Source organism: Cibotium barometz, chromosome 55 (genome assembly GCF_041138505.1).
Source record: "Cibotium barometz isolate CiBa-2024 chromosome 55, ASM4113850v1, whole genome shotgun sequence".
Classification (NCBI taxonomy): Eukaryota; Viridiplantae; Streptophyta; class Polypodiopsida; order Cyatheales; family Cibotiaceae; genus Cibotium; species Cibotium barometz.
In genome coordinates this window covers 875,507-893,284 of record NC_141100.1, presented here as the reverse complement: position 1 = coordinate 893,284, position 17,778 = coordinate 875,507, and positions in this window count along the sequence as shown.

Here is a 17,778-nt window from a genome sequence, read left to right as displayed (position 1 = left end):
CTTATCTTGGTGGTTAATCTTGATTAAATTTTTTTTTCTAAGTCTCATATTCGTGAATGTTGCGAAATTATCACAAGTTGCGAGATGAGGACATCTCGCATTTTTTAAGTGGGGTAGAATGTAAGATTCCTCCCCCAACCCCTTTTTGATGTCTAGTATCTTCCCCTGTAATCAACCCTCTTCAGAAATATAAAGACCCTGTTGCTAACTATTTTAGCCTAGAGAGAGAGAAATTATTCTAGAGAGAGAATATTCAAATTTTGAATATTTTTGGATAGAAAAATATCTCTTATAATTCAGATGAGTTCCCCTGAAACAGAAATTCAAAAAGAATTTTCCAATGTGCAATTGGAATTAATTGGAAATAGGTATAAAGAACCTTAGTCTAAGGGTTTAGATTTTCAGAAATCTTTAGACTATGGTCCAATTAAGGTTCCTATGGACCAATAGCATCAATCCATGTGTAGGGAGGAGATAAATCCAACTTGTAAAAAGAAAATACCCAAAAATGAGTAAATGCTCACATGAGGTGAAGAGTTGAAAATGTACAAGGATTATTAGTAAAAAACTATGAGCAATATTAAAAATATGACATATGTAAGGAAGGGGAATTCTTTAAAGGAGGTGCATATTTCACATAAGATGAAGAGTTGAAAATGTACAAGGATTATTAGTAAAAAACTATGAGCAATATTAAAAATATGACATATGTAAGGAAGGGGAATTCTTTAAAGGAGGTGCATATTTCACATAAGATGAAGAGTTGAAAATGTACAAGGATTATTAGTAAAAAACTATGAGCAATATTAAAAATATGACATATGTAAGGAAGGGGAATTCTTTAAAGGAGGTGCATATTTCACATAAGATGAAGAGTTGAAAATGTACAAGGATTATTAGTAAAAAAACTATGAGCAATATTAAAATGATTCCATTATGACACATATGTAAGGAAGATGAGTTCTTTAAAGGAGGTGCATATTTCACATGCTTGAATGAGTTTTAAACTCATAAAAATTGAGATATTTCATCTCTCCTCTCTCCTCATTCAAGTCTAGTTCCAAAAAGTTAGCTTAACTGACCTAAAAATGGTCAAATATTGACCAAACTGATTTAGAAAATTCTAGAATCAGTTTGTTTGGTTAGGAGCTCAATTTTTCCTATAAATAGAAGCCTCCCCCTTGTTGAAAAATAGATAGTGTTTATGCATCGTTACTCTACTCCACCTAAGCCAAGAACTGTGAATTCATTTAATAATTCACTAGTTTTTGGAGCTTCCCTCTTCTTCAATCCCCATTAGTGGCTCCATCAACATACTTAACCAATTGATTGGTTGGGGGCCTCTACCGTGAACAAAGAATCAAGCAATTTGTAAGGTAATTAGTGAATATTTATCTTTTCTATAATTTCTCAATGTTTCTCTCTTCTCAACCCCTCTCAAGCTTGAGAAGTTTAATTGGTATGGTTTTTTTTTAATGCTATTGAAGTTTGAATAGTAGTGAAGAGTTACATAATGCTATTGAAGTTAATTTTCATTTATGTTTAAATTCTAATGATTTTTATGTAAATTCTCTCTCTCACTCAAGAAATGGTCATACTCATGAACCGTTCTCAATCCAAATCAAGCTTTTCATAAAGCTTTTCCTTAACCCAAGATTAAGCTATACTTGAGGCCAAATTAATGGCTTTTTTCTATGCTTTTAGTTTATGTATATTAATGATTCAATCCATTATGGATTGATAATCCAATTAGAGATCATTTTAATTATTTTCTTAATGATAAGCTTTATCCCTTAGAAAAATTGAGATTTATCAGTCATAGCAGCGGAGCTATGGCAAAATTTTTATAAAAATTATGCATAAAATAATTTCATTCAAAGCATAAAAAGAGGACTTCCTACCATATTCTAGGAATTATCATCCTAGATTAATTGAAAGAATTTCATTACAATCATGGAGAAATTGAATTTTAATATTATGCATAATGGATAAATTTTTATATCAAAAGTGTTATTTTTACCATTTTTATTTCATGCATAGAAGTATGCATAATGGATAAATTTTTATATCAAAAGTGTTATTTTTACCATTTTTATTTCATGCATAGAAGTATACATAATAGATAAATTTTTATATCAAAAGTGTTATTTTTATCATTTTTAATTTTCATGCATAGAAGTATGCATAAAGGAAAATTTTTATATCAAAAGTGTTACTTTTATCATTTTTAATTTTCATGCATAGAAGTATGCATAAAGGAAAAATTTTTATATCAAAAGTGTTACTTTTATCATTTTTAATTTTCATGCATAGAAGTATGCATAAAAGAAATTTTTTTATATCAAAAGTGTTACTTTTATCATTTTTAATTTTCATGCATAGAAGTATGCATAAAAGAAATTTTTTTTATATCAAAAGTGTTACTTTTATCATTTTTAATTTTCATGCATAGAAGTATGCATAAAAGTTGATTATTTTATTGTAAGAGTGTTACTTTTATCATATTAGATTTCATGCATATAGGTATGCATAAAAGATATTCTTTTTACACTAAAAGTGTGATTTTTCATCATAAATGGATTTTATGCATAAGAGAAATTTTTTTAATTCTAAAAGTGTAATTCCTACCAAATTGAATTTATGCATAAGAAGATGCATAAAAAAATTGATTTTTAATTCAAAAGTATCATTCTCATCTAAATTGAATTTATGCATAGGAAGATGCATAAAAGATTGAATTTTAATTCAAAAGTGTCATTTTCATTTAAAATGAAATTATGCATAGGAAGATGCATAAAAGATTGATTTTACTTCGGAAGTATTAATCTCCTTAAATACAATTTATGGATAAGTAAATGTGTAAAGAAATCTTATATCAAATATAAGAATTCTCTTGTATTCTATAAATAGATATGAGATGTGATAGGATGTGATAAGAGGTGTATAAGAGGTGATAAGATGAATTAAGATGTGATAGGATGTGATAAGAGGTGTATAAGAGGTGATAAGAGGTGATAAGATGAATTAAGATGTGATAAGATGTGTATGGGATGAGGTAAGAAGTGTATGTGATAGGATAAGATGTATATGGGTTGTGATAGGGCAAGAATGGATGTGATGTAAAAGATTAGATGTGAAGGCATATGGGGTTATATGAATGGGAATGTGGAAATGGATGTATGTATATGGATGTGTGGATGTGGAGATGGGAGTATGGATGTATGAATGTGAAAATAGATGTATACATGAAGATGTATATGCATAGATGTGAATGTGGATGTAGATGTGGATGTATAGATGTGAATGGGAATGTGGATGTGAATGTGGATGTAGATGTGGATGTATAGATGTGAATGGGAATGTGGATATGGATGTATGGATGTGAATGTGGATGTATGGATGTGAATGTGGATGTAGATGTGGATGTATAGATGTGAATGGGAATGTGGATGTGAATGTGGATGTAGATATGGATGAATAGATGTGAATGGGAATGTGGATGTGGATGTATGTATGTATGTATGTGGATGTATGTATGTATGTGGATGTAGATGTGGATGTATAGATGTGAATGGGAATGTGGATGTGGATGTATGTGAATGTGGATGTAGATGTGGATGTATAGATGTGAATGGGAATGTGGATGTGGATGTATGTATGTATGTGGATGTGGATGTATGAATGAGGACGTGATAATGAATGTATGCATGTGGATGTGGATATGGATGTGTATGTATGAATGCGGATATGGATGTGGATATGGATGTGTATGTATGAATGTGGATATGGGATGTGGATGTATAAATGAGGATGTGAAAATGGAGATAAGCATGTAGGTGTGGATGTATGGATGTGAATGTGGATGTGGATGTGGATGTATGGGTGTGGATATGGATGTGAATATATGATATGTGATGTGAAGGAATCTGAAGTGAAGAGATGGAAAATGATGTGATTGGATGAGTACACATATAAATGAAATGTGGAATAAGTAATGTGGATTGTATGAGGGATAATGTGGAAAAATGAGAGTTAATATAGAAATTGTATTTGTAAACTGTTTGTAAATGCTGTTTGTAAATGGCTGTTTTATGTCAAGAATGCTGGGAAAGCATTTTGACCGTCTTGTGATTAAGGTCGTGGAGACCTATCTGATAAAGTTGCAACTGCTGACGGAGAGTCAATGGAGGACGTCTCGCGTAGCAAGGTCGGCCGAGGTCTTGACCAGCCTCGGTTCGATTAAAATGGTGAGCTTCCGGTACGGTGGATGAGGGACCAAGGAAGCGGCCTATGAGTGAAGCGCTAGGTCACCTGCGAAGGATCCTAGAGGGTGCTGACCATACGGTGCTCGGGCTCTGGGTCGCCCAGGATACCCACGCGTGCGTCGAGGAAGATATTGGAACAAGGAGTAAGAGTTGTTTTGTGAAACCGGGCATGGATCTGGTTGATTGACCTTGCTGGTCTTCAATGGATGAGTCCATGGCTCTTTATATGGATCTGTTGGTTGATCTTGCTGATCTTCAACGAGAGTCCATCTTGATTTTTATAAGTGATTATATTGCCGAGTATTATGGGCTAGGAACTATTGAAAAGGCCCCTGTGTGGACAGGTGGTGAGCGTTCTAATTGCCAATGATGCCATAGATACTCTGATGAAGGAATGATGGGAAATTATGAATCAATTGGATAAATTGGAAGATTGTGATCAGTGGTACTATGGTTTCATTAAAGGATTGTTTTAAAGTTAGCTGATGCTAAGAAAAAGGCAATTTTCATATTGGGTGTGTAAGTGGTGTGGCTAGTTTTATGTTTGTATGAATTTCCGGCTAGGGGGCCTTGGAACTCTTTTCCTTGGTACCCGGGACAAAACCTAACCAAATTCCAAATTGGATCCCATCACTACAGTGGTTGGGCGGTTGGCTAACCCATGGGATCGGATGGGGTTAGGCTGGACTGATGGATCCGTAAATCGAGATTTAATTTCTATTATTACGATAGATGAAGTAAATCTCGAATAGAAATTGTTCTATGGATAGGAATCAACGGCTGTGCCTCTTGATGGGGAAAAAAGCGTTGATCCCAATGATCCAAGTGCAAGTTTCTTCCTTGATTTGACCAAGTACCGTTAAAGGTGCAGTCAGATCAGTTGATCCGTAATGATCTTGACTACGTTAGAGTAAAGAGTTATCCTGGTGGAATTGCCCATGCTTTCCGGGTAAAGGAAGTTTTTCCGGTTTCGGTTTTGGACAAACCGACGGATTAGTCTCTTGTCCGGATATCCGTGGGCGAGGCCCGAGTGTGAGACCCCTACCCGCACTTGATGTGTTACTTCCGTTGCTAGTACCCCGAATCCGTTGCTCGGTGGGAATAGGGACCTCACGGTTGGTATCAGAGCATTTGGTTAATAAAGATCAACTGAGAAGACAAATATATCAAAAATTTATGAAGAAACACAAAAAGGTTATAATTGTGTGAGATAATTCATACAATTTGATATTCAAACTGAAATTCGTAATTTGGTAGTTGGGTCTTCAGATGGAAGTACCGCAATTATATAGAATCCTTGACTTCTTGAGGCCTAGACATGATAGTAGTTACCTTATAATTCCAAGGGCCGTGACTACCCGTATATACCGAGAGTATACTGCAGCTCTTTACTGACAGTATATACGAGTAAATCTAAGACTTGAAATTATAAGCGTTAATGCTATCTAGATGATGATTTCGAATGTGATTGATATGATTTTTAATTCTGTTTGAGAATGGATGAATTGATTTGGATTCTGATTGAAAATTCTGATTGAAAAATGATGATTTTTAAAAATTAGTTGAAATATAATGAAACCACAATGAGGGGGAATGGGACGAGTCCCTGTGATGATATTCATAACTAGAATGATGATAATGAATTCAGCAAATCACTATGAGATTAGTGGGTTGTGCTGTCAAAGTGCTACTGTTAACACTTGACTCGGTATATCAAGTTAAGGGATGACAAATTGAAAACTTGCTTGACTGAAATTCCTGTGGAGGAATGTTCAGAAAGAAAAAAATTTCGATCTGATAGACCATTATCGTGTTAAAGACATGAATGATATGATCTAAAATGAATTGTTATTTAATGATGAGTTCTATATAAGGGATATTTATCCCCGTATTCTGTTGGGTTGACCAGAATATAAGGAACCCTAGAATAAATTAGAAAAAAGAGTTGTCCTCTACTTGGCGAGATGAGGACATCTCGCACTTTTTAAGTGGGGAAGAATGTAAGATTCCTCCCCAGCCTTCGAGGTATACAGGAGTAAGAATCTCCCTTTTTGATCTCTAAAATAAAAGAAAGATTCTGTTTAAGAAAGAAAGACCTTTTCCCTAGAATACTTCTCAGGAGTTCCACCTGTTTTAAGGATTCAGAACAATGAGTTCAGAAGTAAAAATCGGTGTTTTGGATACCAAGGTTTTGGTCTTCATTCGAGTACGGCCCAAAAGAAGTTCTTTATCTATTGGGGAGTTTAAGAAGTTATCCACCAGATATTCTGAGCCTTATCTGAATTCAAAGAAAGTAAGCGACTTAGCTTACGAGCTTCTTTTATCTCCTCATCTCACCAGATATTCTGAGCCTTATCTGAATTCAAAGAAAGTAAGCGACTTAGCTTACGAGCTTCTTTTATCTCCTCATCTCAAAGTTCTTAATGTATTTCATAGAAATATGTGCCAAACCCAAATCATGGAAAGACGGTAAAACTTCAGTGGCAAGTTACCGTTTGGCTTCTAAGTTACGCTAGCTCCTTCCTTTATATAAGTCGTAACTTTTACTTGTCGCTCACAGTAATCTTACTTCCATCGATCTCCTTTCTTTCTTAATCTCCTTCATGGCTTGGCAACAAGAACTAGTTTTATCCATAATGATTCCTCACCTTCAAGACACAAGTGAATCTGTGAAGAAGGATTTTATAGAGCAGTATGAGCGCTCACTTTTCCCTCACTTGGGAACTTCTGTAGCGCAAACCAAATGGCGGACCTATCAAAACATAACTAGGGTAACACCCTGGGGTCAGCAGCACTTTCGTAACAATGTCCGCTTGGCCATGGTTATTGAAGCTTTGGGTTTGGGTCCCCGATACTACTGCGTCATGAGATCAAGGCATCCTGGGTTTTCTGAGCGGGTCTTCTTACTGGCGTGTTTTCTTCCTCATGAGAAGATATGCCTTTACCCCGTTTTTGGCTTGCCTCTCAGAGGTCCTTTTGTTAGAACACCTCATACCACTGAGATAGGCGCAGCAATAACCCACAGAATCATTCCCATAGATGAGTTACCTTATACTTGTGCAGCTTGTGAGGACTGCTTTTGTGACCATATGATGGACGGGCTTATGGAAGTGTAAAGAGTTCCTCTATCTTTACTGTATAAGTTCCGAGAATGAATAAAGTTTAAATCTTGTTCGTATTTTGAATCTTGCTCTCTTTAAGACTTATCTTGGTGGTTAATCTTGATTAAATTTTTTTTTCTAAGTCTCATATTCGTGAATGTTGCGAAATTATCACAAGTTGCGAGATGAGGACATCTCGCATTTTTTAAGTGGGGTAGAATGTAAGATTCCTCCCCCAACCCCTTTTTGATGTCTAGTATCTTCCCCTATAATCAACCCTCTTCAGAAATATAAAGACCCTGTTGCTAACTATTTTAGCCTAGAGAGAGAGAAATTATTCTAGAGAGAGAATATTCAAATTTTGAATATTTTTGGATAGAAAAATATCTCTTATAATTCAGATGAGTTCCCCTGAAACAGAAATTCAAAAAGAATTTTCCAATGTGCAATTGGAATTAATTGGAAATAGGTATAAAGAACCTTAGTCTAAGGGTCTAGATTTTCAGAAATCTTTAGACTATGGTCCAATTAAGGTTCCTATGGACCAATAGCATCAATCCATGTGTAGGGAGGAGATAAATCCAACTTGTAAAAAGAAAATACCCAAAAATGAGTAAATGCTCACATGAGGTGAAGAGTTGAAAATGTACAAGGATTATTAGTAAAAAACTATGAGCAATATTAAAAATATGACATATGTAAGGAAGGGGAATTCTTTAAAGGAGGTGCATATTTCACATAAGATGAAGAGTTGAAAATGTACAAGGATTATTAGTAAAAAACTATGAGCAATATTAAAAATATGACATATGTAAGGAAGGGGAATTCTTTAAAGGAGGTGCATATTTCACATAAGATGAAGAGTTGAAAATGTACAAGGATTATTAGTAAAAAACTATGAGCAATATTAAAAATATGACATATGTAAGGAAGGGGAATTCTTTAAAGGAGGTGCATATTTCACATAAGATGAAGAGTTGAAAATGTACAAGGATTATTAGTAAAAAAACTATGAGCAATATTAAAATGATTCCATTATGACACATATGTAAGGAAGATGAGTTCTTTAAAGGAGGTGCATATTTCACATGCTTGAATGAGTTTTAAACTCATAAAAATTGAGATATTTCATCTCTCCTCTCTCCTCATTCAAGTCTAGTTCCAAAAAGTTAGCTTAACTGACCTAAAAATGGTCAAATATTGACCAAACTGATTTAGAAAATTCTAGAATCGATTTGTTTGGTTAGGAGCTCAATTTTTCCTATAAATAGAAGCCTCCCCCTTGTTGAAAAATAGATAGTGTTTATGCATCGTTACTCTACTCCACCTAAGCCAAGAACTGTGAATTCATTTAATAATTCACTAGTTTTTGGAGCTTCCCTCTTCTTCAATCCCCATTAGTGGCTCCATCAACATACTTAACCAATTGATTGGTTGGGGGCCTCTACCGTGAACAAAGAATCAAGCAATTTATAAGGTAATTAGTGAATATTTATCTTTTCTATAATTTCTCAATGTTTCTCTCTTCTCAACCCCTCTCAAGCTTGAGAAGTTTAATTGGTATGGTTTTTTTTTAATGCTATTGAAGTTTGAATAGTAGTGAAGAGTTACATAATGCTATTGAAGTTAATTTTCATTTATGTTTAAATTCTAATGATTTTTATGTAAATTCTCTCTCTCACTCAAGAAATGGTCATACTCATGAACCGTTCTCAATCCAAATCAAGCTTTTCATAAAGCTTTTCCTTAACCCAAGATTAAGCTATGCTTGAGGCCAAATTAATGGCTTTTTTCTATGCTTTTAGTTTATGTATATTAATGATTCAATCCATTATGGATTGATAATCCAATTAGAGATCATTTTAATTATTTTCTTAATGATAAGCTTTATCCCTTAGAAAAATTGAGATTTATCAGTCATAGCAGCGGAGCTATGGCAAAATTTTTATAAAAATTATGCATAAAATAATTTCATTCAAAGCATAAAAAGAGGACTTCCTACCATATTCTAGGAATTATCATCCTAGATTAATTGAAAGAATTTCATTACAATCATGGAGAAATTGAATTTTAATATTATGCATAATGGATAAATTTTTATATCAAAAGTGTTATTTTTACCATTTTTATTTCATGCATAGAAGTATGCATAATGGATAAATTTTTATATCAAAAGTGTTATTTTTACCATTTTTATTTCATGCATAGAAGTATACATAATAGATAAATTTTTATATCAAAAGTGTTATTTTTATCATTTTTAATTTTCATGCATAGAAGTATGCATAAAGGAAAATTTTTATATCAAAAGTGTTACTTTTATCATTTTTAATTTTCATGCATAGAAGTATGCATAAAGGAAAAATTTTTATATCAAAAGTGTTACTTTTATCATTTTTAATTTTCATGCATAGAAGTATGCATAAAAGAAATTTTTTTATATCAAAAGTGTTACTTTTATCATTTTTAATTTTCATGCATAGAAGTATGCATAAAAGAAATTTTTTTTATATCAAAAGTGTTACTTTTATCATTTTTAATTTTCATGCATAGAAGTATGCATAAAAGTTGATTATTTTATTGTAAGAGTGTTACTTTTATCATATTAGATTTCATGCATATAGGTATGCATAAAAGATATTCTTTTTACACTAAAAGTGTGATTTTTCATCATAAATGGATTTTATGCATAAGAGAAATTTTTTTAATTCTAAAAGTGTAATTCCTACCAAATTGAATTTATGCATAAGAAGATGCATAAAAAAATTGATTTTTAATTCAAAAGTATCATTCTCATCTAAATTGAATTTATGCATAGGAAGATGCATAAAAGATTGAATTTTAATTCAAAAGTGTCATTTTTATTTAAAATGAAATTATGCATAGGAAGATGCATAAAAGATTGATTTTACTTCGGAAGTATTAATCTCCTTAAATAGAATTTATGGATAAGTAAATGTGTAAAGAAATCTTATATCAAATATAAGAATTCTCTTGTATTCTATAAATAGATATGAGATGTGATAGGATGTGATAAGAGGTGTATAAGAGGTGATAAGATGAATTAAGATGTGATAGGATGTGATAAGAGGTGTATAAGAGGTGATAAGAGGTGATAAGATGAATTAAGATGTGATAAGATGTGTATGGGATGAGGTAAGAAGTGTATGTGATAGGATAAGATGTATATGGGTTGTGATAGGGCAAGAATGGATGTGATGTAAAAGATTAGATGTGAAGGCATATGGGGTTATATGAATGGGAATGTGGAAATGGATGTATGTATATGGATGTGTGGATGTGGAGATGGGAGTATGGATGTATGAATGTGAAAATAGATGTATACATGAAGATGTATATGCATAGATGTGAATGTGGATGTAGATGTGGATGTATAGATGTGAATGGGAATGTGGATGTGAATGTGGATGTAGATGTGGATGTATAGATGTGAATGGGAATGTGGATATGGATGTATGGATGTGAATGTGGATGTATGGATGTGAATGTGGATGTAGATGTGGATGTATAGATGTGAATGGGAATGTGGATGTGAATGTGGATGTAGATGTGGATGAATAGATGTGAATGGGAATGTGGATGTGGATGTATGTATGTATGTATGTGGATGTATGTATGTATGTGGATGTAGATGTGGATGTATAGATGTGAATGGGAATGTGGATGTGGATGTATGTGAATGTGGATGTAGATGTGGATGTATAGATGTGAATGGGAATGTGGATGTGGATGTATGTATGTATGTGGATGTGGATGTATGAATGAGGACGTGATAATGAATGTATGCATGTGGATGTGGATATGGATGTGTATGTATGAATGCGGATATGGATGTGGATATGGATGTGTATGTATGAATGTGGATATGGGATGTGGATGTATAAATGAGGATGTGAAAATGAAGATAAGCATGTAGGTGTGGATGTATGGATGTGAATGTGGATGTGGATGTGGATGTATGGGTGTGGATATGGATGTGAATATATGATATGTGATGTGAAGGAATCTGAAGTGAAGAGATGGAAAATGATGTGATTGGATGAGTACACATATAAATGAAATGTGGAATAAGTAATGTGGATTGTATGAGGGATAATGTGGAAAAATGAGAGTTAATATAGAAATTGTATTTGTAAACTGTTTGTAAATGCTGTTTGTAAATGGCTGTTTTATGTCAAGAATGCTGGGAAAGCATTTTGACCGTCTTGTGATTAAGGTCGTGGAGACCTATCTGATAAAGTTGCAACTGCTGACGGAGAGTCAATGGAGGACGTCTCGCGTAGCAAGGTCGGCCGAGGTCTTGACCAGCCTCGGTTCGATTAAAATGGTGAGCTTCCGGTACGGTGGATGAGGGACCAAGGAAGCGGCCTATGAGTGAAGCGCTAGGTCACCTGCGAAGGATCCTAGAGGGTGCTGACCATACGGTGCTCGGGCTCTGGGTCGCCCAGGATACCCACGCGTGCGTCGAGGAAGATATTGGAACAAGGAGTAAGAGTTGTTTTGTGAAACCGGGCATGGATCTGGTTGATTGACCTTGCTGGTCTTCAATGGATGAGTCCATGGCTCTTTATATGGATCTGTTGGTTGATCTTGCTGATCTTCAACGAGAGTCCATCTTGATTTTTATAAGTGATTATATTGCCGAGTATTATGGGCTAGGAACTATTGAAAAGGCCCCTGTGTGGACAGGTGGTGAGCGTTCTAGTTGCCAATGATGCCATAGATACTCTGATGAAGGAATGATGGGAAATTATGAATCAACTGGATAAATTGGAAGATTGTGATCAGTGGTACTATGGTTTCATTAAAGGATTGTTTTAAAGTTAGCTGATGCTAAGAAAAAGGCAATTTTCATATTGGGTGTGTAAGTGGTGTGGCTAGTTTTATGTTTGTATGAATTTCCGGCTAGGGGGCCTTGGAACTCTTTTCCTTGGTACCCGGGACAAAACCTAACCAAATTCCAAATTGGATCCCATCACTACAGTGGTTGGGCGGTTGGCTAACCCATGGGATCGGATGGGGTTAGGCTGGACTGATGGATCCGTAAATCGAGATTTAATTTCTATTATTACGATAGATGAAGTAAATCTCGAATAGAAATTGTTCTATGGATAGGAATCAACGGCTGTGCCTCTTGATGGGGAAAAAAGCGTTGATCCCAATGATCCAAGTGCAAGTTTCTTCCTTGATTTGACCAAGTACCGTTAAAGGTGCAGTCAGATCAGTTGATCCGTAATGATCTTGACTACGTTAGAGTAAAGAGTTATCCTGGTGGAATTGCCCATGCTTTCCGGGTAAAGGAAGTTTTTCCGGTTTCGGTTTTGGACAAACCGACGGATTAGTCTCTTGTCCGGATATCCGTGGGCGAGGCCCGAGTGTGAGACCCCTACCCGCACTTGATGTGTTACTTCCGTTGCTAGTACCCCGAATCCGTTGCTCGGTGGGAATAGGGACCTCACAGTTGGTATCAGAGCATTTGGTTAATAAAGATCAACTGAGAAGACAAATATATCAAAAATTTATGAAGAAACACAAAAAGGTTATAATTGTGTGAGATAATTCATACAATTTGATATTCAAACTGAAATTCGTAATTTGGTAGTTGGGTCTTCAGATGGAAGTACCGCAATTATATAGAATCCTTGACTTCTTGAGGCCTAGACATGATAGTAGTTACCTTATAATTCCAAGGGCCGTGACTACCCGTATATACCGAGAGTATACTGCAGCTCTTTACTGACAGTATATACGAGTAAATCTAAGACTTAAAATTATAAGCGTTAATGCTATCTAGATGATGATTTCGAATGTGATTGATATGATTTTTAATTCTGTTTGAGAATGGATGAATTGATTTGGATTCTGATTGAAAATTCTGATTGAAAAATGATGATTTTTAAAAATTAGTTGAAATATAATGAAACCACAATGAGGGGGAATGGGACGAGTCCCTGTGATGATATTCATAACTAGAATGATGATAATGAATTCAGCAAATCACTATGAGATTAGTGGGTTGTGCTGTCAAAGTGCTACTGTTAACACTTGACTCGGTATATCAAGTTAAGGGATGACAAATTGAAAACTTGCTTGACTGAAATTCCTGTGGAGGAATGTTCAGAAAGAAAAAAATTTCGATCTAATAGACCATTATCGTGTTAAAGACATGAATGATATGATCTAAAATGAATTGTTATTTAATGATGAGTTCTATATAAGGGATATTTATCCCCGTATTCTGTTGGGTTGACCAGAATATAAGGAACCCTAGAATAAATTAGAAAAAAGAGTTGTCCTCTACTTGGCGAGATGAGGACATCTCGCACTTTTTAAGTGGGGAAGAATGTAAGATTCCTCCCCAGCCTTCGAGGTATACAGGAGTAAGAATCTCCCTTTTTGATCTCTAAAATAAAAGAAAGATTCTGTTTAAGAAAGAAAGACCTTTTCCCTAGAATACTTCTCAGGAGTTCCACCTGTTTTAAGGATTCAGAACAATGAGTTCAGAAGTAAAAATCGGTGTTTTGGATACCAAGGTTTTGGTCTTCATTCGAGTACGGCCCAAAAGAAGTTCTTTATCTATTGGGGAGTTTAAGAAGTTATCCACCAGATATTCTGAGCCTTATCTGAATTCAAAGAAAGTAAGCGACTTAGCTTACGAGCTTCTTTTATCTCCTCATCTCACCAGATATTCTGAGCCTTATCTGAATTCAAAGAAAGTAAGCGACTTAGCTTACGAGCTTCTTTTATCTCCTCATCTCAAAGTTCTTAATGTATTTCATAGAAATATGTGCCAAACCCAAATCATGGAAAGACGGTAAAACTTCAGTGGCAAGTTACCGTTTGGCTTCTAAGTTACGCTAGCTCCTTCCTTTATATAAGTCGTAACTTTTACTTGTCGCTCACAGTAATCTTACTTCCATCGATCTCCTTTCTTTCTTAATCTCCTTCATGGCTTGGCAACAAGAACTAGTTTTATCCATAATGATTCCTCACCTTCAAGACACAAGTGAATCTGTGAAGAAGGATTTTATAGAGCAGTATGAGCGCTCACTTTTCCCTCACTTGGGAACTTCTGTAGCGCAAACCAAATGGCGGACCTATCAAAACATAACTAGGGTAACACCCTGGGGTCAGCAGCACTTTCGTAACAATGTCCGCTTGGCCATGGTTATTGAAGCTTTGGGTTTGGGTCCCCGATACTACTGCGTCATGAGATCAAGGCATCCTGGGTTTTCTGAGCGGGTCTTCTTACTGGCGTGTTTTCTTCCTCATGAGAAGATATGCCTTTACCCCGTTTTTGGCTTGCCTCTCAGAGGTCCTTTTGTTAGAACACCTCATACCACTGAGATAGGCGCAGCAATAACCCACAGAATCATTCCCATAGATGAGTTACCTTATACTTGTGCAGCTTGTGAGGACTGCTTTTGTGACCATATGATGGACGGGCTTATGGAAGTGTAAAGAGTTCCTCTATCTTTACTGTATAAGTTCCGAGAATGAATAAAGTTTAAATCTTGTTCGTATTTTGAATCTTGCTCTCTTTAAGACTTATCTTGGTGGTTAATCTTGATTAAATTTTTTTTTCTAAGTCTCATATTCGTGAATGTTGCGAAATTATCACAAGTTGCGAGATGAGGACATCTCGCATTTTTTAAGTGGGGTAGAATGTAAGATTCCTCCCCCAACCCCTTTTTGATGTCTAGTATCTTCCCCTGTAATCAACCCTCTTCAGAAATATAAAGACCCTGTTGCTAACTATTTTAGCCTAGAGAGAGAGAAATTATTCTAGAGAGAGAATATTCAAATTTTGAATATTTTTGGATAGAAAAATATCTCTTATAATTCAGATGAGTTCCCCTGAAACAGAAATTCAAAAAGAATTTTCCAATGTGCAATTGAAATTAATTGGAAATAGGTATAAAGAACCTTAGTCTAAGGGTCTAGATTTTCAGAAATCTTTAGACTATGGTCCAATTAAGGTTCCTATGGACCAATAGCATCAATCCATGTGTAGGGAGGAGATAAATCCAACTTGTAAAAAGAAAATACCCAAAAATGAGTAAATGCTCACATGAGGTGAAGAGTTGAAAATGTACAAGGATTATTAGTAAAAAACTATGAGCAATATTAAAAATATGACATATGTAAGGAAGGGGAATTCTTTAAAGGAGGTGCATATTTCACATAAGATGAAGAGTTGAAAATGTACAAGGATTATTAGTAAAAAACTATGAGCAATATTAAAAATATGACATATGTAAGGAAGGGGAATTCTTTAAAGGAGGTGCATATTTCACATAAGATGAAGAGTTGAAAATGTACAAGGATTATTAGTAAAAAACTATGAGCAATATTAAAAATATGACATATGTAAGGAAGGGGAATTCTTTAAAGGAGGTGCATATTTCACATAAGATGAAGAGTTGAAAATGTACAAGGATTATTAGTAAAAAAACTATGAGCAATATTAAAATGATTCCATTATGACACATATGTAAGGAAGATGAGTTCTTTAAAGGAGGTGCATATTTCACATGCTTGAATGAGTTTTAAACTCATAAAAATTGAGATATTTCATCTCTCCTCTCTCCTCATTCAAGTCTAGTTCCAAAAAGTTAGCTTAACTGACCTAAAAATGGTCAAATATTGACCAAACTGATTTAGAAAATTCTAGAATCAATTTGTTTGGTTAGGAGCTCAATTTTTCCTATAAATAGAAGCCTCCCCCTTGTTGAAAAATAGATAGTGTTTATGCATCGTTACTCTACTCCACCTAAGCCAAGAACTGTGAATTCATTTAATAATTCACTAGTTTTTGGAGCTTCCCTCTTCTTCAATCCCCATTAGTGGCTCCATCAACATACTTAACCAATTGATTGGTTGGGGGCCTCTACCGTGAACAAAGAATCAAGCAATTTATAAGGTAATTAGTGAATATTTATCTTTTCTATAATTTCTCAATGTTTCTCTCTTCTCAACCCCTCTCAAGCTTGAGAAGTTTAATTGGTATGGTTTTTTTTTAATGCTATTGAAGTTTGAATAGTAGTGAAGAGTTACATAATGCTATTGAAGTTAATTTTCATTTATGTTTAAATTCTAATGATTTTTATGTAAATTCTCTCTCTCACTCAAGAAATGGTCATACTCATGAACCGTTCTCAATCCAAATCAAGCTTTTCATAAAGCTTTTCCTTAACCCAAGATTAAGCTATGCTTGAGGCCAAATTAATGGCTTTTTTCTATGCTTTTAGTTTATGTATATTAATGATTCAATCCATTATGGATTGATAATCCAATTAGAGATCATTTTAATTATTTTCTTAATGATAAGCTTTATCCCTTAGAAAAATTGAGATTTATCAGTCATAGCAGCGGAGCTATGGCAAAATTTTTATAAAAATTATGCATAAAATAATTTCATTCAAAGCATAAAAAGAGGACTTCCTACCATATTCTAGGAATTATCATCCTAGATTAATTGAAAGAATTTCATTACAATCATGGAGAAATTGAATTTTAATATTATGCATAATGGATAAATTTTTATATCAAAAGTGTTATTTTTACCATTTTTATTTCATGCATAGAAGTATGCATAATGGATAAATTTTTATATCAAAAGTGTTATTTTTACCATTTTTATTTCATGCATAGAAGTATACATAATAGATAAATTTTTATATCAAAAGTGTTATTTTTATCATTTTTAATTTTCATGCATAGAAGTATGCATAAAGGAAAATTTTTATATCAAAAGTGTTACTTTTATCATTTTTAATTTTCATGCATAGAAGTATGCATAAAGGAAAAATTTTTATATCAAAAGTGTTACTTTTATCATTTTTAATTTTCATGCATAGAAGTATGCATAAAAGAAATTTTTTTATATCAAAAGTGTTACTTTTATCATTTTTAATTTTCATGCATAGAAGTATGCATAAAAGAAATTTTTTTTATATCAAAAGTGTTACTTTTATCATTTTTAATTTTCATGCATAGAAGTATGCATAAAAGTTGATTATTTTATTGTAAGAGTGTTACTTTTATCATATTAGATTTCATGCATATAGGTATGCATAAAAGATATTCTTTTTACACTAAAAGTGTGATTTTTCATCATAAATGGATTTTATGCATAAGAGAAATTTTTTTAATTCTAAAAGTGTAATTCCTACCAAATTGAATTTATGCATAAGAAGATGCATAAAAAAATTGATTTTTAATTCAAAAGTATCATTCTCATCTAAATTGAATTTATGCATAGGAAGATGCATAAAAGATTGAATTTTAATTCAAAAGTGTCATTTTCATTTAAAATGAAATTATGCATAGGAAGATGCATAAAAGATTGATTTTACTTCGGAAGTATTAATCTCCTTAAATAGAATTTA